The sequence below is a fragment of the Nomascus leucogenys genome, chromosome 25, assembly GCF_006542625.1.
Source record: "Nomascus leucogenys isolate Asia chromosome 25, Asia_NLE_v1, whole genome shotgun sequence".
Lineage (NCBI taxonomy): Eukaryota > Metazoa > Chordata > Mammalia > Primates > Hylobatidae > Nomascus > Nomascus leucogenys.
In genome coordinates, this window is record NC_044405.1 from 30,353,930 (window position 1) to 30,379,200 (window position 25,271).

At 55.7% G+C, this 25,271-nt stretch overlaps 1 protein-coding gene across 5 annotated transcripts in view; it reads right to left on the reverse strand.

The window, feature by feature from the left end:
- SLC19A1 (solute carrier family 19 member 1) overlaps positions 1–22,448 on the reverse strand; it is a 45,736-nt gene extending 23,288 nt beyond the window's left edge. For 2 of the 5 annotated variants that reach the window (XM_030806003.1, XM_030806002.1), the window contains exon 1: positions 3,211–3,309. The gene's annotated coding sequence lies outside the window, so the exon portion shown is untranslated. Of the gene's footprint in view, positions 1–3,210; positions 3,310–4,813; positions 5,100–22,436 lie in introns of those variants that run through there. The other 3 variants (XM_030806005.1, XM_030806004.1, XM_030806006.1) reach the window with 3 other exon arrangements.
- Between the last annotated feature and the right edge of the window lie 2,823 nt (positions 22,449–25,271).

Below are 25,271 nucleotides of genomic sequence, written 5' to 3' on the forward strand. Positions count from 1 at the left end.
CGTGGGCAAGAGCACGTCTCACCACCACCAATCATGCCTTCCAGCTGTGGGGCAGGAGCCTGTCCACTTATCAGAATCGTGTCTCCAGGTGCCAAGTGGCTCTGGGTTTCTATTTAAGGACTCGGTGTAAAGTTCTCTTTCAAGTAAGTCAAAAGTGAACTGCCATAAACAAGTGTGTCAGGCGCCCACACCAAGCCAACCCAGTGAGGCCAGGACCCGGCCCTGGTCCCCCACAGGTGCACCTCACGTCTGTATCAGCTGACCTCTGCTCCCGGAGGCCAGGCCTGGCAGAGTGCGCGTGGAAAGGCCGTCTGCTGCTCAGGTGGGGTGGGGATGCAGCACATGCAGAGAGCAGCTGAGCAGCCTTGTGGGGCGGGGTTGCCCTCCCATCTGCACTGGGCTGACACAGTCAGACAATTGTGCCTCGCCACAGGGCCGACTTGGGAGGGTGGCAGGGGGGTCTGCAGAGGGTCTGGATTTGAGGAGAGTCTGCTCCAACCCTCCAGCAGGGGCTCAGAGCATCCCTCGATGTGGGGCCAGCTTGGGGGGTCCAGGGACCCCTAGGAAAAGCTGCCCCAGGCTCTCAGCACTCAGTCTCCAGGTATCAGAGACCACCCAGGCTGGAAGTGCTCCCTGAACCGCCCCCAACCTGACACACAGGCTTAGGAAAGAGGTGGCCTTCAGGGACCAGAGAGAGAGACCCTCCCCAGGCCACTTAGGCAAAGCCATCAGCATCATCTGGGGTCCCGTCTTGACACCTCTACACACTCATGTCTGTGACAAAGGAACACAGGTGACGGCAGGGAAGCCCTTAAGAGGCAGAGGCTGGTGGGCTTGCAATGGGGGCCGCAGGGAAGCGGGGGAAGGTTAGGGGAACCTTGAGGTTTCTGGAGCTCCATGGCAGGGCACAGCTGGGAAGAAGATAGGACCGGCACCCTCCATTGGAGACAGCCAGGACCCTAGTTCTCAAAGGGCCAGAATGAAAACAGCCGGCCAGGCAGGAGGAAGCGCAGGCAGGGGCCACTGCCAGGCTGAGGCAGATCTGATGGTCGCCTGCCTCGGCCTCACCTTCCACGCCTCCTCAGGGCCTGTCAACAGCTGGGAAGATCAGTGCACAAAGATTGGGCTCCGTCACCAGGGACCCTGATGCCCAGAGAGGCCACAGGCAGAGCTGGATATACCTTGGACTGCACCCACTCCTCCCCACTGGGAGACCCATTCGGCCCTGGGACTCCCTGTCAAGTTCACTTTCCCACCCGTCAGCAGGTTTAGACAGGCGCACCGATCCCCAGACAACCAGAGCAACAAGATCACCGCAGACAACGGGGAGCCATCAGGAGCTGAAGTAAGCCCAGGGTCTGGGCCCACAGTCCATGGCCGCAGGAGTCAGATCCCCACCCACAGGACCCCCAGGGGCCCAGGAGCCCTGGGTACTTGGGCCCACTGTTCTGAAAGGTGCCACCTCCAGAAGCGACCAGAACATTCCTTCCTTGGAGAGACAGCCAGAGTCTCAGCCAGCAAGGGGTGCTGCTGGTCTTAACTGTCAGCCTCTGCTGCCAGCATACTCAACGTACGTGCAGTGAATGTAGCCCACTGACAGATGCTTGGCCATCACGGCCAAGACCACCTCCAAGAGGAAAGATAGGGAACTTGGTCACCACCACAGAAACGCAGCCTCAAGCCAGGGGAAGCCTAGACTCCAAGTGTCCAGACCCCAGCCCAGTCCCATACAGCTTGAGGCCTCTTCCCGGCATCTGAAGGGAGTCCCCGGCGAGACAGGAGGGCCACGGAGAAGCAGCGAGAATCCCTGCCTTCAGGAGAAGGTTGTAAGAGCCCCCGCAAATCCCCGGCCCCACTGTCCCCAGTGACCACCCCTACCCAGGCCCTGTCCTTCCAAGCACCTGAGAAGGCTGGAGACCCGCAATCAAAACAAAAGCAAACGCCACCTATCATTCCGTGTTTAAACCAGCTCCTACTCTGGAAGGCTAACCAAGAATGTTCGTTACGTTTTTAGAACGCCTGCTAGTTTAAAAAGAAGAAGAAAGCATTGCACACCCTCCCGCCCCCGTTCAGATGACCAAGTTCAGGGTTCCTAACAGCATAATTAGACCCTGCGGCTATCACTGCTGCAGGCCCAAACACCCGAGAAGCACTCTTTCTCATCTGTGTCCAGCACAGATAACTGTACTATCTGGAATTATAAAAATCCACCAAAGCCCCTTCAGAAAGAAAGCAATTAGCAATGGCAGCAAGCAGTGCACAGGTGGCACCCAGGCAAAGGCGGCCAGTGAGATGCAGCCTGGCTCCCAGGCCTCGACAGGGCAGGCAGGTGCACTGGGCCAGAGGGACCTCGGCTCTGCTGATTGAATCTGGGCTGTGCGGGAATCCTCGGGTCTCCGTAGGGGGAGGCCACCTCTTTACAGGGCGGCCGACAGGCACCTCCAAGGACTTTATCCCACCTTCCCTCTGGATGCATTCTGGATTTCGGGGCCAGCTTAGTTAGCCTGTGTCCTGAGGCCAGGCAGGCCAGACTCCCCAGCACAGGAGTTTCCGATGGACAGGACCCTAGGGGGATGGCTTTCCTGCTGTAGAGGTGTTGGAAGGACCCACTCGGGAAAGGCTCCAGCGGCTGTCCAGGCTCTCTCTGAGACGCCTCGGGATTGCTCCGCTGGATCTGCACCCACAGCTGCTCCAAGGGGAAGTCGCACCTACAAAGCTTCTGGCACAGGAGACAATGGCCTGGAGATGCGCCAGGGGCCCGCCCCACGCGTGGCTGGCAGGGTTCACCCGCCGGCTGGCCCGAACCGAAGCAACACGTGCCTGGGAGCGAACGCCGGATCCACGCGTTCCTCCAGACCCGGGGGTGGGACTTGGCGGCCCAGGATGACGCGGAGGGCAGGCTGGGGGGCGGGACTCACCACCCCATTAGCAGGCTGGGGCGGAAAGTTAGCGGCGGGAAACCCGCTGCACGGCAACGGTTCTGCCAGGCGCCCCGCACGCAGCCCACGGCGCCCTGGCCACCGCGACCCCCGCTGAGACCCCGGCCCACGCCCCGCACCCTCCCCAGAGCCCCGCGGACCCCAGCGCCAGCCCCCACACTCACCTCCCAGGGTCCTGCAAACCTCGGCCCGCGCCCCGCACTCACCCCAGGGCCCCAGACACCCCGCAGCCCCCGACACGCGGCCCCGTGGCCCCGTTCCCCACCAGTACCTGCGACTCGGCAGGGCGGCTGCCCTGGGGCTCCCAGGACCCGGCCCCGCGCACGCGGACTCCGGGACTACAGAGCCCACAAGGCGGCGCGGCGGGCGCGCGGCTGCGGGGAGGGCGGGTCCGTCCCACCGAACGCGTCCTGAGGGCGGGGCCTCGCGCGTGGCCGGGCGCTGCGGCAGGAGCGTCCCCACGGGGCATCCTCCCCCCCACGGCCGCGCCCGCCCACGGCCCTCTCCCAGCCCCGGCCCGGCTGGCCTCTCCCCACCCGGTCACCGCCAGGGTCACGCGGCCCCTCGTGCTGCGGCCCTAACCCTGGGGCCGCCTCCTGACCCCGACCGCCCCTCGGGCCCCCACCCCCGCCGGCGTCAGCATCCTGGGGTGCCACTCGCGGAGGTGTCGGTCCCTCGGGCGGGCACCTTGCCATCCCTCTCCCCCGCGTTCTTCCCACCCCTGGTCCCCACCTTAGTCCCCCTCCTGACCCCCACCTCCTCGACGAGGCCTTGTGCGCTTTCCTTTTTGCACCCTTAAACACCTGCATTCCTGGCCGGCCGCAAGCTGGATCCGGGACGCGGGTCGGGGCCACCAGTTCCCATCCCAGCAGGGAGAACCCGGGGGAGACCCGCGCAGGCCTCGCAGTCACACTCAGGAAGCGGGGCCTGGGCCACTCTCCTAGGAAGGTGTGGGGCTGCAGCAGACAGCGCCGCCGAAAGCCCAAGGCCTGTGCAGGACACGGGGGAAGTGGGGGCCACAGGCTCACTTTACCCTGGAGTTGTCCAGGGCCTGGCTATGGGGAGGGAAGCCAAGCCGAGGGCTGTGGGGGCCCCGAGGCTAAGGAGGAGCCAGGAAGTCCGCCACACAGAACAGAAGGGGAGGGCCACCATGGTACCCACAGCTCAAGACTGCGGGTCCCAGGTGAGCGGTGAGTCTGGGGCAGCAGCCCCTGGAATGCACCCCTTCCCGAGTGCAGACAGCACAGTCCGCGACCTGCCTCCTGGTGTGGGGGGGGTGCTCTGGCTCTCCTGCCCACCAGCCGGGCAACCCCACCAGGAAGTCGACACAGGGCCCTTGCCCTAAATGGCCGCCTGCCCAAAGCTCTGGCCTGGGCCTTCTTTCCGGAATCCTGAGTGTAGCAAGACACACGAACAAATCTCAAAAGAACTTAAACAGGATTTGTTGGCTGGAAATGGGGGATGTGGGGTAGCTTGCAGAATTTAAGGGAGCACTGCAGGATGGGGCGCCTCGCCTGGAGGGACCCCCTGCTTCGTGGGAGCCCTGGCTCTCTCCCCGGTACTGGCCTTCTCCACGGGCGGGCAGAACCTGGCCCTGCTGAAACACAGGAGGGGCAATGCGGAGGAGGAGGGGCCCTTCCTTCCCTCCAGGCAGAGAGGAGCCGGCCGTGGGGCCAGCTCGCCAGGGCAGCCTGCTCCCTTTACGCGCAGGACAGGCCAGGAAGCCGAGCGGAAGCGGGGATGAACGGCAGCGGGGCTCCTAGACCCCTTCCCACAGAAGGATGGCTCCCACCCCCTTCCCGCCTGGAGACAGCAAGGCGGGGAGCCACAGCCCCAAGGGGACCCCGCAGGACCCACAAAGACCAGTCCCTCACCTGTCTCTCCGGCCAGGTGGAACCGAGCGAATCCGCCCCTGCCCTCGAGGGGCCTGCCCAAGCTGCCCTCCGGTCCCCCTGCGTGGCAGGAGTCCTGGGAGTTCCCCAGCCACACAAGGCCCAGGTTTCCTGTGGGAGCTGCTTCGGAGTGGGGAGGTGGGGCTGCAGCTACCAACAGCACTTGGCAGTTGTGTAATCTGGAGGCAGCTGCTCTGAGGGAAGAGCCAGGAGACTCATGAAGACCTTACAGAAACCTCCATTGAGGCCTGCGAGGAGTGGCCACAGACAGCGGGGCGTGGGCTTCCAGAGGGCTCCACCCAAAACAGAGACTTACAAAAGCAGGTGACTTGGGAGTGACACTGGCATCTGGGAATGGATCCTGTGCTTGGGGCCTCACGAGCCTCCAGTGGTCGCTGTCCTTGCGTGTTTCATCATCGGTTTGTCAAATAGTTAAGTGCCTGAGCATCAGGGATGGGAGGGAGAGCTGGTCCCTGGGAGAAGCCCTGGGTTGGAGGGATCAGCAGGGGCCCAGCAGTGTGGATCCCAGCCCTCCAGCCTGTAGGCTCTGGCCACATACAGTGATGTCTGGGGGCTGCAGGCCGCAGAGACCCCTTCCCCTCCTGGAGGGGCTCAGGTGGGCTCTGCAGCCACCCCACAGCAGTGCCCCATCCCCAGCTCCTGGGCCCCCACTCCCCGGCAGCCTTAGCACCCATAGTCCAGGCCCAAGAAATCTCTGCCAGAGAACGAGAACCCTGCCCACCCACTGCCTTCTGAGACCAACCGGCCAGTCCTCTGCCTTGGCTGGAGAGACCCAGGGCTGTCCCTGTGGTTAAGGTCCCCATCAGCATCAGGGAGGCAGTGGCATTCGAGCAGCCCTCTCCCTCAGCTGGTACTGTTGTGGTTGCTGTGGCTCTGGAAGCAAGGCTTGGACCAAATGCTAATACATGGACACACATGCACAGAGACACACAGATCCACGCAGACATGCAGAGATGTGCACACACAGATGGACACAGACATGCACAGACACACGCACACACAATGATGTGGTTTGGATTCTTTGTCCCCTCCGAATATCATGTTGGAATGTGATTCCTAGTGTTGGAAGTGGGGCCTGGCGGGAGGTCTTGGATCATGAGGGCGGATCCCTCATGAATGGCTTAGCACCATCCCCTTGGTGATGAGTGAGTTCTTGTTCAGTTAGCTCACTCAAGAGTGGGTTGTTTAAAAGAGTCCGAGACCCCCCCTTTACCTCCCCTCCTCCCACTCTTGCTATGTGATGCTGGCTCCCCATCACCTTCCACCATGAGTGGAAGTTTCCTGAGGCCTCACCAGGAGCAGACGCTGGCACCATGCTTCCTGTACAGCCTGCAGAACCGTGAGCCAATTAAACCTATTTTCTTTATAATACCCAGTCTCTGTATTCCTTTATAGCAACACAAAAACAGCCCTCCCCACATATACACACATGTACAGACACCACCAAGACATATGCACAGATACAGAGACGTAAACACACATACACGCAACACAGACATACAGAGATAGAGACACATACGCATGCATGCTCCTGTGCACACGGCACCCCATATGCAGGAAGACGGGTGCAGACCGGCCTGCCACGCTCCAGCATGTGCAGTGAACTGGCCTGCACGTGACCTCAGCCACAGTTTTTCCTCCCACACTGGCAGGCGTCTCCCCAGTCTCACCTTGCTGAATGATAGGTGCTTCTGCTCCCATCTGAATCTGCTTGGTAGAGGTGCAGTGTGCCCTGTAAATGCCTTGCCTTGCTTGTTGGCCAGTGGGTCTCTGCTGCAGCTGCCCCTCTCTCCACCCCCAACTCCCGCCTGGCCTTTGCCCCCACTTTTTCCACAAGCTGACCTCCTAACACTCCCAGTGGCCAGGGGTGGCCCATCACAAGGGCCTAGGGGCCCAAAGGTCTGGAGAAGGGGGACTGACACGGACGCCCTTGTGTCAGGCCTCCCAGCACTAGCCCCAAGCCCAGGTCCGCCTGCAGCTGTGGCTCCCATCCTCTCAGAGGCTGAGCCGGGCCACCGTCCTCGGCACCTTCTCTGTGAAGCCAGAAGCCCTGTGGCGGCTGAGCAGAGAAGCAAAGCCCAGAGGAAGAAGCGTTGTCCCTGGCCTGCCTGGAGCCCAGGAGCTCCCGGCTTCTGCATCCCCCAGGTGAGTGCAGGACCCTCACAGCCTGTCACAGCCTGTCACAGCAGTGGGGCTAACCTGGGCCTGTGCCTGCCACACTTCTTCCCTGGAAGTGTGTCCCACCTGGTCCTCTGGGCATGGAGTTGAATCCCGAGCGCCTCCCCATTGAGCCCTGCCTGGCCCAGCAGCATAACACTGAATCCCAGTGCCTCCAAGTCTCCCTACAGCCAGACTTCCACAAAATCATGCTTAAATAGCCCATCTTTACTAGGGAAAGGGGGAGGTTTGAACCTCTTTGGAATCACAAGGCAGCTGTTTAGAATAATGTCATCCAACAAGAGAGTGTTCGAAACACATTAAAATAACCAGTGGAAATCTGGCCACACAGGTGGAGTTTGAAGCCTAGCCTGCCTGGTCCTCATTTCCAGAACGTGGAGGTGATAACCCTCCTGCCCACAGGTGGAGTGATGTCCGGCTACAGGAACATCCTGGGGTCGGAGGAGTTTTGCATTGACCTCCACCACAATCACAGGCATGCATCTTGGTTGCAAGCAAGCTATTTGAGAAACCTAAGCATGACATTAGAAGACAAAATGATTGGGAAGGAAGCGGCAGAGTCTCTGTTCACAGATGATGCAATTGTCAGGGCAGAAAATCCTAACAGGTTGTCAAAAATACTAGAAATAATAAGGGCATTTAGCAATGTCATGAGATACTAAGTCTATATACAAAAGTAATTGTGCTTCTATAATCTAGCAACAAATAATTGGAAGACAGAATTTGAAAAACAGCATTTACAATGCCACTGAAAATCAGAAAATATCTAAGAATGCACTTAATGAAAAATGTGTAAATTCTCTATACCGAAAGCTGCAGAACATTACTGAGAGAAATTAATGAAGAGCTAAACAAATGGGGGAGACAGACCTTGTTCGTGGATTTGGTAAACCAAAAATAAACTTCTAAGCCCCCAACCCTCTCAATAGACTACTCCTCTGGGCAAGGGCATTCCAAGGTAACCTGCAAAACTGGTTCAGGCCACGAGGGGAAGGGAGGGATGGATACTCCGTCATTTTACCTGACCCCCTTTTGGAATTCAGGGAAAGCCGACCAACTTTCAACGTCAACACAGACCTGAAGTCTGATAAGAATCATTTAGAATCTAGTCTTTGAAGCCTGCGACCCAGAGACTTCATTTGCTGCGAAAACTTTGATCTCCACAACCCCTTACTGTAACCTAGACATTCCTTTCTATTGATAATAGCTCTTTCAACCAACTGCCAATCCCGACATGTTTCGCTTTACCTATAACCTGGAAGCCAGCCCCCACCAGGTTGTCCCACCTTTCCACACCAGAGCAGTGTATATCTTACATGTATTTGATGGTATGAGACCAGGCTGTGCCCGGTCACCTTGGACGCATGTTTTAGGATCTCCTGAGGGCTGCGTCAAGGGCCGTGGTCACTCATATTTGGCTCAGCATAAATCTCTTCATATATTTTACATAGTTTGACTCTTTTCATTGACGATTGGAAGATTCATTATTAAGGTGAACGTTCTCCCCAAATTGATCCATAGATTCAGTGCAATCCAATAGAGGTCTCCCAGGCTTATTTTTTAGAAATTGAGATGTTGATTCAGAATTGAGATGGAAATGTAAGACTTACAATAGCCAGAACAATTGTGACTAAGAAGAGTGACGTCAGAGAGCTCAGAGATATGGAGACCAAGGGAAGCTGGTGGAGTCCGGAAATAGGACCACCCACACGGACAACAGATTTCCAACAAGGGTGTCCATGTAATTCAGTTGGGGAAAGGGTGGTCTCTAGATCACATAGTTCAAGAACAGCTGGATATCCACAGGGGAAGATGAACATCAGACTTTATCCCGTCCCTTTCACAAACACTAATTTGAGATGGCTGATAGACCCGAATTAAAAGCTAACACTGTCAAACTTGTAGATCTGTGTCCAGTGACACAGGAAGCAAACAAAATGTCAGGCCACACCTGTGAGGAAACCCTCATATTCCTTGTATCTGATACAGGACTTGTATCCAGACACATAAGTGACCCTTACAACTGAGTAATAAGAAAATAGCCCACTTCTTAAAATACACAAAACAGGCCGGGCACAGTGGCTCACACCCGTAATCCCAGCACTTTGGGAGGCCGAGGCAGGTTGATCACTTGACGTCAGGAGTTCAAGAGCAGCCTGGCCAACATGGTGAAACCCCAACACTACTAAAAACAGAAAAATGAGGCTGGTGTGGTGGTGTGTGCCTGTAGTCCCAGCTACTCAGGAGGCTGAGGCAGGAGAATTGCTTGAATCTGGGAGGTGGAGATTACAATGAGCCGAGATCTCACCTCTGCACTCCAGCCTGGGCGACAGAGTAAGACTCTGTCTCAAAAAAAAATAAAAAATAAAAAAAATATATATGCAAAAGATTTGAACACTTAAATAAGATGTGAAAATATACCTAATATCATAAATATCATAATCCTTTGTCATTAAGGCCTCAAGTACCAAACCACTCCTACTATTAAGGCTAAAATTTAAGAAGCTGACAATACTAAGTGTTGGCAAGGCTGTGGAGCAGTATATGGGGATGTGAAATGTTACAAACACTTTGGAAAACAGTGGGGCAGCTTCTTGTGGAGTTTAACATGTGTCTACTTTATGAACCACAGTTCCACTCCTAGGCATCTGCTGAAGAGATATGAATGCATGATCCCACAAAAGCCCATGCACAGGGGTTGTACCCTGTTCTCATGTAACTGCTAAAAACTGGCAACAACCCGAATATCCATTATGGGATGAAGGACAAACACGCAGCACATCCACCTAACGAGGACTACTCAGACTAAAAGGAAATAACAACTGAGTGAGTCTCAGCACCCTTGTGCTGGGGGGCCAGAGTCCAGCCTGGGAAAGTCCATCTGTGGGGGAGGGAGGCTCCATCCTGGAAGGAGGCAGGTGAGCAGGTGCCTGTGGTGGAGGCTCGGGGTCAGTGGAATTGTTCTGTGTCTGATGGGGGTAGAGGTTAATGGTTGTGTCCATCTGTCAGACATGGTTAACAACTGCTTCTAATGGGTGCAATTTATGGCATGTGAATTGCACCTCAATAAAATTGTTTTTTAAAAGCCTGCACTGCTGGAAGTGGGTGAAAGGCCTGGAAGCAAGTCGAATGCTCCAAGCCCTCTTGTGTCTCTTGGGAGACAATCCAGGCCTCAGCTGGTTACAAGGGAGAACCCAGAATAGCCTCAGCCTCGGGAGAAAAGGGCAGTGATGTGGCAGGGGAGGGGCAGGGGGACAGGTAATGGGTGGTGGGAGGGGGACAGGTGGCAGGGGAGGGGCAGGGGGACAGGTAATGGGTGGTGGGAGGGGGACAGGTGGCAGGGGAGGGGCAGGGGGACAGGTAATGGGTGGTGGGAGGGGGACAGGTGGCAGGGGAGGGGCAGGGGGACAGGTAATGGGTGGTGGGAGGGGGACAGGTGGCAGGGGAGGGGCAGGGGGACAGGTAATGGGTGGTGGGAGGGGGACAGGTGGCAGGGGAGGGGCAGGGGGACAGGTAATGGGTGGTGGGAGGGGGACAGGTGGCAGGGGAGGGGCGGGGGGAGAGATGGTGGGTGGTGGGGACAGGGACACGTGGTGGATTGTGGGGAGGGGGATAGGTGGTGGGGGACGGGCAGGGGACAGGTGGTTGGTGGTGGGGAGGGGGACACGTGGCAGCTTGTGGGGAGGGGGACAGGTGGGGGACGGTGGACGGTGGGGAGGGGACAGCTGGGCGCACACTGTGGCTCTTGGCTGCAGATGGGGTGCAGGTCCAGTATGCTCCAGCCACGCAGGTCTCCATGTGACCTCCTTCACATCTTGTCCCCACAGAGACCCCCATCTCTGCCCCTTCTAAGCCCCAGGGCAGCCCTCCCAGGCCCTCCCAGGCTGCAGAGCCCCGAACTCTCTGGCATCTTGGGAACCGTCTCTCCCGGCCAGGCTGGCACCTCCTCCTGGTCTCTCCCACACTCCATGCACCGCCCTGGTCACCTCCGTGGTTTGGGGTGTTTCCCTCCTGGGGAGGCGCCTTCTGCCCCCTGAGGCCTCTGAGCCCCAAAGGGTCGCGTGAGACTGTGTCCCCAGGTGGCAGCTGTTGGTTCTCTCCAGCCCCCACAGACACCTCAGGCCCCCGTATGCCAGACCCCATGGAGACGGGGTCTTCTGTGCTCCCTTCTTCCCGTGGGCCACCCGCCACCCCGTCCACAAGCACAAGTGAACCTTTCCAGGTGGAAAGGGCTGGCTCGCCAGCTGGAATTTCCTTGACTACACGGTCTTATTTTGGGCAGGACGGAGCTCAGTTCTCCCAGCCAAGGGGAGACCACAGCCAGCTCTCCATCCACGTTCAGGATCACAGCGGCCCCGCTGGGAGGCTCGGCCTTGCAGTCCCCGGGCTTCTGTGGTTTTGTTGCACGAAGATTTCATCGTCTTCGTCCGAATGTTTCAGTATTCACGTGTTCCTGGATGACTGGTGTTCCCTCTCAATGTTCACACGCAGTGGTGCAGGGGCGTGCAGTCTGCAGACCCCTCTCCTCTGCCTTCTCCTCAACCTCCCTTCTTAGCCCCAGGGCAGCCCACCCATCTCCCCTCCCTGCCTCCCTCCTCCGCCTTCCTCCCCTCTCCTCCGCCTTTCCATCCCCTTCCTCCCACCACCCCCCAACCCCCTGCCTCCCCACGACCCTTCCCCCGCCCTCCCTGACCTTCACCGCACTGGCCCCCGCCTCCATTCTCCTCCTCGCAACACCCACTTCCTCCTCCACCTCCCCCTAGTCTTAGTCCCTTTCCTGTTCTTCACGGTCCCAGCTGCGCCTGGGTTGGCTGCCCTCTCTGTTCCTCTTATTTTCTTTCAAGGAACTACCTTTTGGATCTAAAAACTCAAGTTTTACTTAAGAGGCTGAGGCAGGAGAATAGCTTGAACCCGGGAGGTGGAGGTTGCCGTGAGCCGAGACACTGCACTCCAGCCTGGGTGACAAGAGCGAGACTCCATCTCAAAGGAAAAAAACAAAAAAAAAATCAAGTTTGAATTGCTTTCCAATTAATTAATTTCTGCTCTTATTATTTTTTCTTTTTCCTGTTGACTTTGTTGTTCCTTTTCTGTTCTGGTTTCTGAGTTAACTGCTATGTTCCTTTAATTTGAATAAAACTAGGAATAATAAACCATTTAATAATTCATTCCTGTCACGGGGCACCTTTGGCCAGGCCCGTGGACGCTGTGTCACTGCACTTGCTGCCATCAGCCTCTACGTGGGACGCGATTTTTGCTTGATTTCCTCTTGGACTCATGACTCATTTCAGAGAATGATTCAAACGTTTCCAGTGGCCGGATGTTGTTGTTTGTTGGTTTAATACGTCGTTTTATAAAGTTAAGATAAAAGAATGTGGCCTAAGCAGGTTTTCATTTTGTGAAATTGTTTTGAGCTTCGATTTGTGGCTTGGTTTTGGGTTTTACCTTTTAAACTTTTTCATGGGCTTTCGAAAAATGTATATTCTCTATGCACATCGTGTTTTATATGAATAAAATCTAAATTGCAAATAGTGAGATTTCAATCTTTGATAGCCTCATTCATGCATTGTCTGGGGTATGTGTCAAGTTTGCCAGAGTGAAGGGCCCCGCCGTGACTGGGGTTCGCGCCTCCCTGCATGTCCACGCCTTTATGTCCGTACTTTAGGGCAGTGTGGAGATGGCCCCACATCACCTGCGTGTTCTGCCACCGTGCTGGCCTGAGACCTCGGCTTCCTGTGCGGCCTCCTTATGGCTGTTTCAGGTGCGTTCCTCAGAGCACCTGGGGTGGAATTTGCTTTTCTACAAAAGGTGTCTGCCCGAGTGTCTGACCCATGGTCTCTGCCGCTCCACAGGGCTGGCTGTGTGGTGGGGACTGACGGAGGCAGTGATGACCCCAGGGAGTGGGTGAGGCACTGCCGGACCAGAGAGATCTGCGATGGGACAAAGAAGAGGCTGGGCTGCTGCTGCTGCGTCTGTGTCTGCCCAGGGGAGCTGCATCCTGGCCTCGGGACCTCCCTCCCGGCCAGAGCAGTGGGGGTCAGGCTGGTCCAGCTCTCAGGAATGTCCCAGGGAAAGAACAAAACTGCCCTTCTGTCTGCTCCAGGGAGACCCACAGGCTGTGCCACCAGCAGGCAGTGTGGACATTGGTGGCTGTTGGGTCGGGAGCCCCAGGGAGAGCCCCTGGGGAGAGCATCACCCACCTGGAGGCTCAGGCCAGGCCAGGACTGCAGCCCTCGAATGTGCAGAGACGCCCGGTTCCCACCCAGGCCCGGGTCTCGGGACTATGTGGAGGAGGGATAAGCGTGTGCTATAATCCACAGTCACCAGCAGAGCAGACGGCCTCTCACCCAGAACAGGGCACCCGGGGCAGCGCCAGCCCCAGCTCTCCCTGGGGCCCCGTGTGCTCATTTTTACACAAGACCTCGCACAATGGAAGCTCTTCCTCCTGGCAAATTGCAGGGGGCAGATTCCACTATCTTGCTCACCTGGAGGACTCAGCACCGAAGCCGAGAAGAAACAAGACTCTACCCGGGCGGCAGGTGGCCAGGCTCAGGGCTGGGGCAGGACCGGGCCGGGGGCCTCGCTGGAGGCTGGGCCTGGAGGCCGGGGGCCTTTGCTGCCCTGGGTGCTGTTTTGTAAGCAGAGGCTGGGGCTGGGTCCTGCCCTGCAAGCTCTACTGTTCCTTCCATGCACAGCGCATCCCTCCCACCAGCCTAAGGGGACGGGAGCTGCTGACCTTTAGGACCTGTGCAAGGGTCATGGTGCTGTGTGACGACATGACTCCAGGCCACATCCTCCATCCCAGTCCCCGGTGCCATCCCAATCCCCCGTGCCCCCTTCCCAATCCCCCACGCCCCCCTCCCAATCCCCTGCGCGCCCATCCCACTTTCTGGCCAGGTTTGGCCACTGCAGCGCCTCTAAGTGGAACCACGCACAGTGGGCGTCCTCTTGTGCCTGGCCAGGTGCACTCAGCATCGTGTCTCCAGGTCCCTGCACGGGGCAGCGGCGTGGGAACTTCTTTCAGGCCGGCGATCCTCCCTGCGTGCCTGTCCACATTCTGATTTTTCATTCATGGATGGACATTTGGACGTCTCCTTCCGCTTGGCTGTGGTGACTAAAGCTGCTGTGCTATCATTTTTACTATTATTGTTATGACAAGTTGACAAGTGAACCTTCCTCTTACTGTTTGGGTTTTTCCCATTTTATTTGCTTTTAACTGTCCAGATTCATTGAGTCCCAGCAGTGGGCCCTGTTCCCGGCTTCAATGGCGAGGCCCCTCGCCTTCTCCCCAGAAACAGCCCCTTTGACGACATCGGTACTTTCGGTCCATTCCCTGGGTGGATGTTTCCAGGACCCCGCGCCCAGCCATTGGGGCACCGCTAGGTTTTGTGTGGGGCCGCCGTGTGCGCGCCTGGAGGCCTCGGGTTTCCCGACGCAACGCGGGGAGTGGCCACCAGGGGGCGAGCGGCGCCCGGAGACTCTGCGGGTCCCAGCCCAGCAGCCTCGCGGCGCAGGGGACGGCGGGGACAGTATGGGGGGCGGCGGGGGACGGCGGGGGCGGCGGGGACGGCGGGGACAGTATGGGGGGCGGCGGGGGCCGGCGGGGGCGGCAGCGCTGCAGGTGGGGGTGGGGTTGCAGGGGCGGCGGGGACGGCGGGGACAGTATGGGGGGCGGCGGGGGGAGTTGGGGGCGGGAGGGGGATGGGGGAGGCTGTGGGGGGAAGGGGGACCGGCTTGAGTGGCGGTGCGGGCGGCGCGGGTTGCAGGGAACGGGGGTGCAGGGGGCGGCGGCGAAAGGGGACGGGCTTGCCTGGCAGCGCGCCGGGGCTAGGGGGCTGCAGGCCGACCCACCGTCCGGGGCACTTGGGACTCAGGAGGGCGGCGGGGCGGGACGGCCCGCGTGGGGAGCGCCTGAGGCTGGCCTGGGCCCGGGGACCGCAGCCTCCCGTTCAGGGTGGGCTCCACGCGAACGGCGGGCGCTGGCAGAAAGCGACCCACGCAGAGTTTCGCGCGAGCCGAGGGGCCCGGCTGCCGCCCATGCGCGGTCCTGGAGGTGCCGGGAGGGGGTCGCGGACCTTGAGGCAGGATCCACGTGGTCCCCGCGGGCCCAGTGAGTGACATCACCACGACGCTGTGCATGAAGCAAGGTCTACACCCGGGAGATGACCACGGTGGGCATGGAGCAAGGTCTACACTCGGGAGATGACCACGGTGGGCATGGAGCAAGGTCTACACCCGGGAGATGACCACGGTGGGCATGGAGCAAGGTCTACACACCTGGGAGATGGCCACGGTGGGCATGGAGCAAGGTCTACACCCGGGAGATGACCACGGTGGGCATGGAGCAAGGTCTACACACCTGGGAGATGGCCACGGTGGGCATGGAGCAAGGTCTACACCCGGGAGATGACCACGGTGGGCATGGAGCAAGGTCTACACTCGGGAGATGACCACGGTGGGCATGGAGCAAGGTCTACACCCGGGAGATGGCCACGGTGTGCATGGAGCCAGGTCTACACCCGGGAAGTGACCACGGGACAGACGATCCTCTGAGGTTTCCAGGAAGACCCCCGCCCTAACCCTCTGAAGGTCGGAGGTCACAGGTCAAAGCCGAGAACAGAAGCTGAGGTGGGGCAGACAGAGCTGGAAAGAGGGGCCTGAGCATCGGGCGGCCACCAGCAGGGTCCCCTCCAGGCCACAAGGATGCTCCCGTTCCAGTCCACGGAAGAGGGTGGCTCCAGCCACCCTGGGGATGACCAGCAGAGGTCCTCACGGCCTGCGGTCCGGGGAGACCTGAGACTCCAAGCTGAGCACGTCAGCGTCTCTACCTCCACCGCAGACAGAAAGACCAGGCGGACCCAAGACTGCAAGCTCAAGCTCTGGCCGCAGGGCAGCGGGGCCTGTGAGGGCCGAGGGTGGACGCTGCTCTGAGTCAGGCCCGCCCGTCAGCAGCTCGTCCTCTCCCGTTGTTCCCCACCAGCACCCGGGCTTGGGTGTTTGATGCTTCCAACTTTTAAAGAGAAGCTTGAAATCTGTAATTCTTATGTGAAACCCTGCCTTTCTTAATTAAAGACTTAAAATTAGCTAGTTAAAATTAATTAAAATTGATTAAATTTGTACTAATTAAAACTAACTGAATTCTTCTCAAAACACTGTGCAGACGAAACCAGCCAGAGACACACGTGTTTGCAGCCATGGCACCAGGAGACTCGGGGTTGGGGCCAGGGACATGGCCGGAGCTGCCACAGACGGGACAGAACAGGACATTGTCAAGGGCTCTATGGCTGATCTGTCTCTGTTGCACCAAAGTATTTTAAGTGTTCTCTCACGTCCTCTGAAAGATCTTGGATGGGGAGAGAGGCGGGGTGGAGGGTGGCGTGGGAGACCTGTGGCTGGGGCTTCCTGGGGGCCCTGCACGGCAACCGGCCCGCATGTGTCTCCTGGGACGGCACCTCAGAGGCCTGGCCACTCCGAGAGGCCTCTGGACACCGCATAGCCTCCCCTGGGCTCAGCCCTGGCCTGGCCAGTGCCCTGGTGCCAGGACTTGGGCACCAGCCACTGCCTCCCCACATGTCAGCTCCTTGTACAATGGCGCCCGCTGCATGGAGCTGCCCAGGACTCAGGAAGAATGGAGCTGGAGGCTGGGCCCTGGGGCTGCTGGAGGCCTGGCAGCAGGAAGGGATCTGAGATAGAGAACCCAAGGCCAGGGCACTGGGGCTCAGAGAGCGGCCTGGGCGATGGGTCTTCCCTATCAGTGGAGCCAGACCTTGGCCTCGTGACACCCTGGAGTCCCCGGCTTTGGCCCCGTAGCCCCTGCCACATTCTCCTGAGGCTTCTCGTCTGCTCTGGGTGAACCAGGTGCTGGTCTGTGCCTTGTGGCCCCAGCCTGGCCCTGAGCCCTGGGCCCTGCACACCTTGCTGGTAGTCTCTGTCACAGAGATGGGTAGGCCCGGGGGCTGCTGGCATGTGAAGGTCCACCTGGAGTGTCCTGCTCCAGCCACAGCCCTGCAGTGGTTTGTGGCCAGAGCACAGGAGCGAGGGCTGGGGGTTTGTGCAGTGACCAGGACCAGGGTGCAGGGGCCCAAACCAAGGCCACTCACTGCCCTGAATTGAGCAGAAGGGATGCTCTGAGGCTCCCGGGGAGCCTCGACCCTCCACCACACTCAGACGGTGTGCCTCTCTTGGGCCCTGTCCTGGGCTCTGGTGAATCTCAGGGATGCTAGTGAGGAGCTTGTCCTGGCTCGGGCTGAGCCCTCTACTCAACTAATAGCACAGATGCAGCCCAGGTGGCTGCAGAGGGGAAGTGGGTGTGGGGGTGGCCGTGCCCTCGGCACTCGGACTTGGCCTCCTGAGCCCAGTGGCGTGGGGAGTGATAGTGTGATGCTCACATTTGCCTCCTGCATCTCTGACGGAATCATTCCTGTTTAGATATGAGCTCCATTCCTTGGAGGACATGACCAGGAGGCCACCTGTTTGGGGATATTTTTAGGGTCGTGCCATCCAAGGCAGTCTGTGCCGAGTGGCTCCATATTCAGACAGCGGCAGCATCGTCTCCAACCCTGGGCTCAGTGGTTAGCACGTCCCGTGCTGATGAGAGACTGGAGGCGGCTTCTGAAAACCCTTTGGGGCCAAGGCTCTCTAGTCGGGCTCCACACGGCCGGTGACGGATCAGGCCAGACAAGTGCATGACACCCGGCATCCAAGACGACAGGCTGAGACGCCCCAAGTCCAGGTGGGCCACGCACGGCGGGACCTCAGCTGGAACTCAGACGTGCTGGCTCTGCAGCCTGGCCCCAGGGTGTGGGCCTGCAGCTCTGGCTGCTGGGAAATCCTGAGTGGGCCCTTCAACCTTTGAAGGGGGATGGATTCGCCCCATTGTCACTGCAGTGAGACCCCCGAGAACCCGGGAAGGCAGTGGTGCCACAGAAGGGGTGCTGGCCGGCGAGCCTTGGGGATCCTCCCAGGGATGCAGGAGGTGGTGGGGCTGTGACCAGGCTGCAGAGGGTGTTTCTTCTTCACATGTGGCCAGTGTGACTAGAGTTCAGCTCCAGAAATAAATGTGTGAGAGGGCTGCGTTTGATTTGAGCAAGGGCAGGCACAGGTAGGGAGCGGAGCTGCTACAGGGAGCCCTATGGCCGGGAATCTGAGGGAGTCAGGGCAGGCTTGTTCCCAGGGCAGGACAGAGCACGGCCACCTGGCTGCTTGGAACAAGATGGAGTTATGTTCCAATTTCTCAGCACACAGGAAAACACATTTCAGTTAAATTGAATTTTCTTTTCTTTTTTTTTTTTTTTGAGGTGGAATCTAGCTAGGTCCCCAGGCTGGAGTGCAATGGTGCAATCTCAGCTGACTACAACCTCCACCTCCCAGGTTCAAGTGATTCTCCTGCCTCAGCCTCCCAAGTAGCTGGGATTACAGGCACGCATCGCCACATCCAGCTAATTTTTGTATTTTTAGTAGAGATGGGGTGTCACCATATTGGCCAGGATGGTCTCGATCTCTTGACCTTGTGATCCATCCACCTTGGCCATCCAAAGTGCTGAGATTACAGGCATGAGCCACCGTGCCTGGCCTAAATTGAATTTTCATGTGGAAGCCAATAACTACATAAATTTGGGGATGCCAGCGGCAGAAATCACAAAGGAAAAGACGGGTAGACGTGCTTGCATCCAACCTAAAAACGTAAGTCAAAAAGCACCATGAAGAACTGCGAGCCGCTCAGCTGTGTGGAAACATCGCAACGTTGAGGCTGGGTGAGTGTCGGTGTCCCGGGTCCATCAGGGAATTGCCCCATCTGTGTATTTAGGTCGGTGAGGTGTCACCACGCACCGACAAGGAGACAAACACACACACTGAAAACGGCCAGGGGTGTGGGCGAGTTCCCCATGGGGACCAGCGTAGGCAGCGTCCTCTGGAGACCACGGGAATGCCACGCCTTCCAGCTCCAACTTGCAAAGATTTGCTAAGATTTATATATTTTTTTCCAGTTGATTTTCAGTCTTTATTTTATCGAGGCCCCTGCAGGTACTTGTGGATTCTGATTTGCAGCTCTGTCCAGGGAGGATCCGGCCAAACCTGGAGCCCGGGGCATACAGATGGGCCTCCGGACGTGGGGCCACACCTGCGCGCGAGTTTTCTCACTTACTGTCTCGGTGGTTCCACATCAGCACACACAGAGCTTCCGTGTTCCTCATTAACAGCAGTGAAGAACTAGTCACTCAAATGCGCATCATTCCCTCACACAGGGTATTTTTTTTTTTTTTTTTTTTTTTAGACGGAGTCTCGCTCTGTCGCCCAGGCTGGAGTGCAGTGGCGCGATCTCGGCTCACTGCAAGCTCCGCCTCCCGGGTTCACGCCATTCTCCTGCCTCAGCCTCTCCGAGTAGCTGGGACTACAGGCGCCCGCCACCACGCCCGGCTAATTTTTTTTTTTTGTATTTTTAGTAGAGATGGGGTTTCACCGTGGTCTCGATCTCCTGACCTCGTGATCCGCCCGCCTCGGCCTCCCAAAGTGCTGGGATTACAAGCGTGAGCCACCATGCCCGGCCTCACACAGGGTATTTTTAAGAGAAATTGCTAGACATGGAGTTTGCTGTCAAAATGGCCCCCAGTGTGACAAGCAGATTTATTTTCACTGCGACATCCATTTCTGGTGATGATGGGGGCAGACAGCCCTCCACATGGGCAGTGGGCACAGCTGAACCTCAGGCAATCGGCCACAGCCCCAGAGACAGGATCCACATGTGAACAGACCACCGCAGGGGCCCAAATGTCAGAAATGCACCTTACTCTGCAGCAGGCAGCACATCACACCCCCCAGCTCCCAAAATGTAGGAAACTGGCTCATGCCAGGTGTGGCTGGAACGTGGGCATGGGGAGCCCTGGGGTCACTCATGGAGCATAAACCGTGCAGCCTTCCTGGGGAGTGGCCTGGCCCTGAGAGGTGGGGATGCCAGGGCCCAGCAAGTCCTCTCCAGGATCCACCCCCAAGGACTCCTCCCACAGCCACACAGGGCCCACACGGGGATGTGCCCACGGCTCAGTGAGGCTGGCAGGAGCGAGACAATCCATGTCCATCACCTGGGGAGGGTCAGGCAAAGCGCACTGGGTGCCCACTATGGCCTCCACAGGAGCTAATCCACCACGCAGCACGGAGGGGTCTTGGAGACGCCATGTGGGAATGGGATGTGGCGCTGGCACCCTGGTAGGAAGCGAAATCAGAGTCCAAAGAGACACACACTCCTCCAGAACAGGAGGGAAGAGACAACCCCAGCAAGGACAGCCGCGCACGACGGGGCAGGGGAGCCGAGGTTGGAGATGGGAATGAGGATTTGAGGGACCAAGAGGAATGACAAAGGTGAGGGGCCTTGCAGAGTGGTGACAACAGTGGCCAAGTGCCAGTGAGGAGGACGAACCCAATGCTGGGCTGAGGCCAAACAGAGAAACAAGAAGAGCAGCACCCAGGCTTGGAGCTGAGGGACGCCCGAGGCCCGGAGAATTGGCGCTGTCCTCTGAGTGGGCCTTTCTGATCCTGCTTTCTCCCTGATAAAGAGGCGCTCTCACGGCTGGCGGAGGGGATGCTCATGACTGGCTCAGCCTCAGCTGCTGCTCTTACCACTGCTGTGGTCATTCCCTGCCCTTAGAAACGAAGCTGCTTCCCAGTCACCCATGTGCAAGGGAAGAAGGAAAGAACGAGAATAAACGACCGAGCCTAATCCACTTTCCCTGCCTTGCGAACCACAGTATTTTCCGCTGCCGTGCACTTGGAGAGAACAAATGTCACCGGGTCTTGTTGAGAAGACAAGAGAGGCAAGAGGTCTGAACAACACCCAGCTGGGGGCAAATGCCTTCAGACCAGCACGACCAAAGTAAAACAGGAACGAGCAATGACCCTAAAAGATGTGCTAAAAATAATTGACAAAGTATAAAATAAATATTTGAGTATTCTATTGCAGTAACTTGCCATGCCATTCACTTGTAATAAATCAACCTCTTTTGAGTTAGAACAGTGTTGCGTTTGTGCAACCAGGAGTAAATATGGCAGGTCTGGGGCCCGGAGTGCCTCCCAGTGTTCCCACTCCTGGCCTAGTGGGTTCCAGCTACAAGTGCTGGACTCTGCATTGGAAGTGAGGGTGAGGCCGGGTGCAGTGGCTCACGCCTGTAATCCCAGCACACTGGGAGGCTGAGGTGGGTGGATCACCTGAGGTTAGGAGTTCGAGACCAGCCTGGTCAACATGGTGAAACCCTGTCTCTACTAAAAATACAAAAATTAACCAGGTGTGGTGGCGTGCACCTGTAGTCCCAGCTATTTGGGAGTCTGAGACAAAAGAATTGCTTGAACCCAGGAGGTGGAGGTTGTAGTGAGCCAAGATTGTGCCACTGCACTCCAGCCTGGGGGACACAGCGAGACTCCATCTCAAAAAAATAATAATAATAAATAATAAATAATAAAAAAATAAATAAAAAGTGAAGGTGGGAACCTGCACAGCAAAGAAAGATAAGACTTCCAAGGCTGGGTGCAGCAGCTCAAGCCTGTAATCCCAGCACTTTGGGAGGCCAAGGCGGGCAGACCACAAGGTCAGGAGATCAAGACCATCCTGGCCAACATGGTGAAACCCTGTCTCTACTAAAAATACAAAAATTAGCCGGGCATGGTGGCGGATGCCTGTAATCTCAGCTATTCAGGAGGCTGAGGCAGGAGAATCACTTGAACCCAGGAGGCGGAGGTTGCAGTGAGCCAAGATCACACCACTGCACTCCAGTCTGGCAACAGATCAAGACTCCGTCTCAAAAAAAAAAAAAAAAAAAAAAAAAAAAAAGACTTCCAGAAATGCACACTAACTCCAAAGAGTTTCCTCTTAGTTTTAAGACAGTTATCAGTCAGAGAGCTCAGGCATGAACCAAAAGCTGTGTTTGTGGAAAATGCTACACAGACAACACTCACCACACAGGCACATCACACCGACACGACACCACACACATTCGCCACGTCGGCATCGCAAAGGGAAGCCCCAGTGACTACGGAACATTTTTGATGGTCTCTGGGAAGTTTTTCAAAAGGCCGGTTCTGAAAATTTCCACTAACAGCGTGGAAGGAGCAGAATCTAGACTTACCTTCCCTCATGAAACAACTGAAAAAAACAGGCAAATATGTGAAGCAAAATGTTTTCAGAGCCTGGTCTCCGGCAGTGTGGTGCAGTGCTCCCTGAGAGACGTGAAACAAACGGGTTGAGACCTAGAGCTGCTGGAGCTCATGACCAGGAGAGAGTTTCCAGGATGCAGCACAGGGAAAAGGAATCCAGGCAGAACCACGGTTTCCTACAGCTGAGGAAACACAGCTGGGAGCCTGCGAGGCAAAGATGGCCAGAAATCACGGGACGGAGTCCCAGACAGAAAGGAGATGTACTTACGGTAATTCCAACAATCCGTGGAAGATCCTCCTCCGGTATCTAGGTGTGAATGGATCAGAGAGGAAGGAGCTGAATTTACAGTAGATTCCAGCAATCCGCAAAAGATCCTCCTCCAGTATCTAGGTGTGTACAGATCCGTGCAGGTGTGAGAGGCAAATACTCAAGGCCAGGGAAAGACCAGAGAGAGAAGCAGGAGTGACCCTTAGAGCTCATGCACAGGCAGGAATGTTGCCTGTTCCGCCAGTCAGAGAGGAGATCTCATGGCCCATGGGACGTGGAGTGGAGCACTCAGAAGGCTCTGCCACAGTAGGGGAGATAAGCTCGTTCTACGCTAAAAACTGTTCTGACCTTGCCTGAAAAGTTCAAAGCAAGCCTTGGGAGAAACAAACTGTTTCCATGTAACTTAACTGCATTCCAGAACAAAGCTCAAGAATATTTGTAGGAAGACAAAAATGTCAATTATTTAACAAAGTAAACTCATAATGTCTGGCATGCAATCAAAAATTAGTGGGCATGCAAAAAAAACAAAAAGAAAACGTAACCCAAAATGAGGATGTAAATTAATCCATCGAAACAGATCTAGAAATGACAAAGAAGGTAGATTTAGTACAAAAGGACATTAAAACATTTTCATGTTCAAAATGGTAAAGAAAAGAGTGAGTATTAGGAGGAGACATATTGAAGATTAAAAAAAAACACAAGTTAAACTTCTAGAGATGAAAACTACAATGTCTGAGGTGAAAAGTACACTGGATGGGACCCCCGCAGATTAGACACTGAAGAAGAAAAGATGCGTGAACTTGAAGACACAGCAACAGCCATAGAGACTGTACAAAATAGAACATGCAGAAAAAAATACTTAAAAAAATGGACAGAGCAGCAGTGAGCTACGGGACAACTTAAAGTGCCCTAATGCTTGTGTAATATTAAGGCACTTTAAGGTGTAAAACAAGGATTTGAACAAGGTAAACCCACAAATCCAAGAATCTCAATAAACCCCAAGCACAAGAAATATTAAGAAAACACCAAGTCACATTATAATCAAACTGCTCAAAACTTGTGTTAAAGAGAAATTTCTTAAAACCAACCAGAGGGAGGGAAAACTTCACATACAAAGGAATGAAGATAAGGATAAGGATGGATTTCTGATTGGAAACAATGCAAGTGAGAAGACCATGGAGCAACCTCTTTAAAGTACCAACAGATTCTTTTTCTTCTCTTTTTTTTTTTTTTTTTTTGAGACAGAGTCTCGCTCTGTTGCCCAGGCTGGAGTGCAGTGGCGCGATCTCGGCTCACTGCAACCTCCGCCTCCCGGGTTCAAGCGATTCTCCTGCCTCAGCCTCCCGAGTAGCTGAGTCTACAGGCGCCCGCCACCGTGCCCGGCTAATTTTTGTATTTTTAGTAGAGACAGGGTTTCACCATGTTGGCTAAGATGGTCTCGATCTCTTGACTTTGTGATCCACCCGCCTCAGCCTCCCAACGTGCTGGGATTACAGGCATGAGCCACTGCACCCGGCCGAAAGTACCAACAGATTTTTAAAAAGTGTTAGAATTCTATACCTGAGAAAAGCATCTTTTAAAAATGGAGGTGAAATAGACTTTTTTAGGAACCCAAAGACCGAAAGATTTCATCAACAGTAGACAAATGTCCTATGACATGTTAAAGGCAGTCCTCAGACAGAAGGACAATCTGAATCTGGACAAAGGAATAAAAAGTATTGGAGGCCGGGCGCGGTGGCTCACGCTTGTAATCCCAGCACTTTGGGAGGCCGAGGCGGGCGGATCACGAGGTCAGGAGATCGAGACCATGGTGAAACCCCGTCTCTACTAAAAATACAAAAAATTAGCCGGGCATGGTGGCGGGCACCTGTAGTCCCAGCTACTCGGAGAGGCTGAGGCAGGAGGATAGCGTGAACCCGGGAGGTGGAGCTTGCAGTGAGCCGAGATTGCGCCACTGCACTCCAGCCTGGGCGACAGAGCAAGACTCCGTCTCAAAAAAAAAAAAAAAAATTGGAAATGGAAAATATGTGGACAAATATTAAAAACTTACTTTTAAAATATCTTTAAAAGATAACCAACTGCTTAAAACGAAAAGAAAAACCCTAATGATGTATTGTGAGGTTTAAAAATGTGTGAGGTTGGCCAGGTACGGTGGCTCACGCCTGTAATCCCAGCACTTTGGGAGGCTGAGACGGGCAGATTGCTTGAGCTCAGGAGTTTAAGACCAGCCTGAGCAATGCAGCAAAACCCCATCTCTACAAAAAATACAATTAGCCAGGCATGGTGGCACGTGCCACAGTTCCTGCTACTTGGGAGGTTGAGGTGGGAGGACCTCGTGTGTCTGAGAGGTCAGGGTGGCAATGAGCCATGATCGTGCCATTGCACTCCACACTCCAGCCTGGATGACAGAGTAAGAAAGACTCTGTCTCAAAAAAAAAAAAAAAAAAAAATGCGTGAGGTTTAAAAATGTTTGACAACAGCCAAAAAGGTATGAGAGGGAATGGAAAGATGCTATTTTAATATCACATTACTGTGTAAGTTAAAGATATATACTATTTATCTTAAAGCTACCAATAAAAGAAAAAAACAAGAATTATAGCTAATAAGCCAACAAAGAAGAGGAATGGAATTAAAAACACAATGCAAAAGAAGGCAGAAAAAAGAAAAAATAACAGATGGAACAAATATAAGAAGAAAAGTAAGATAATAGATTTAAACCCAATCATATTAATAATCACAATTATGTTTTAAAGGCCCAAACATTTCAATTGGGGCAGAAATTATATGATTAGATAAGAAAGCCAGACTCAACTTTATGTTGCTGACAGGGAGAAA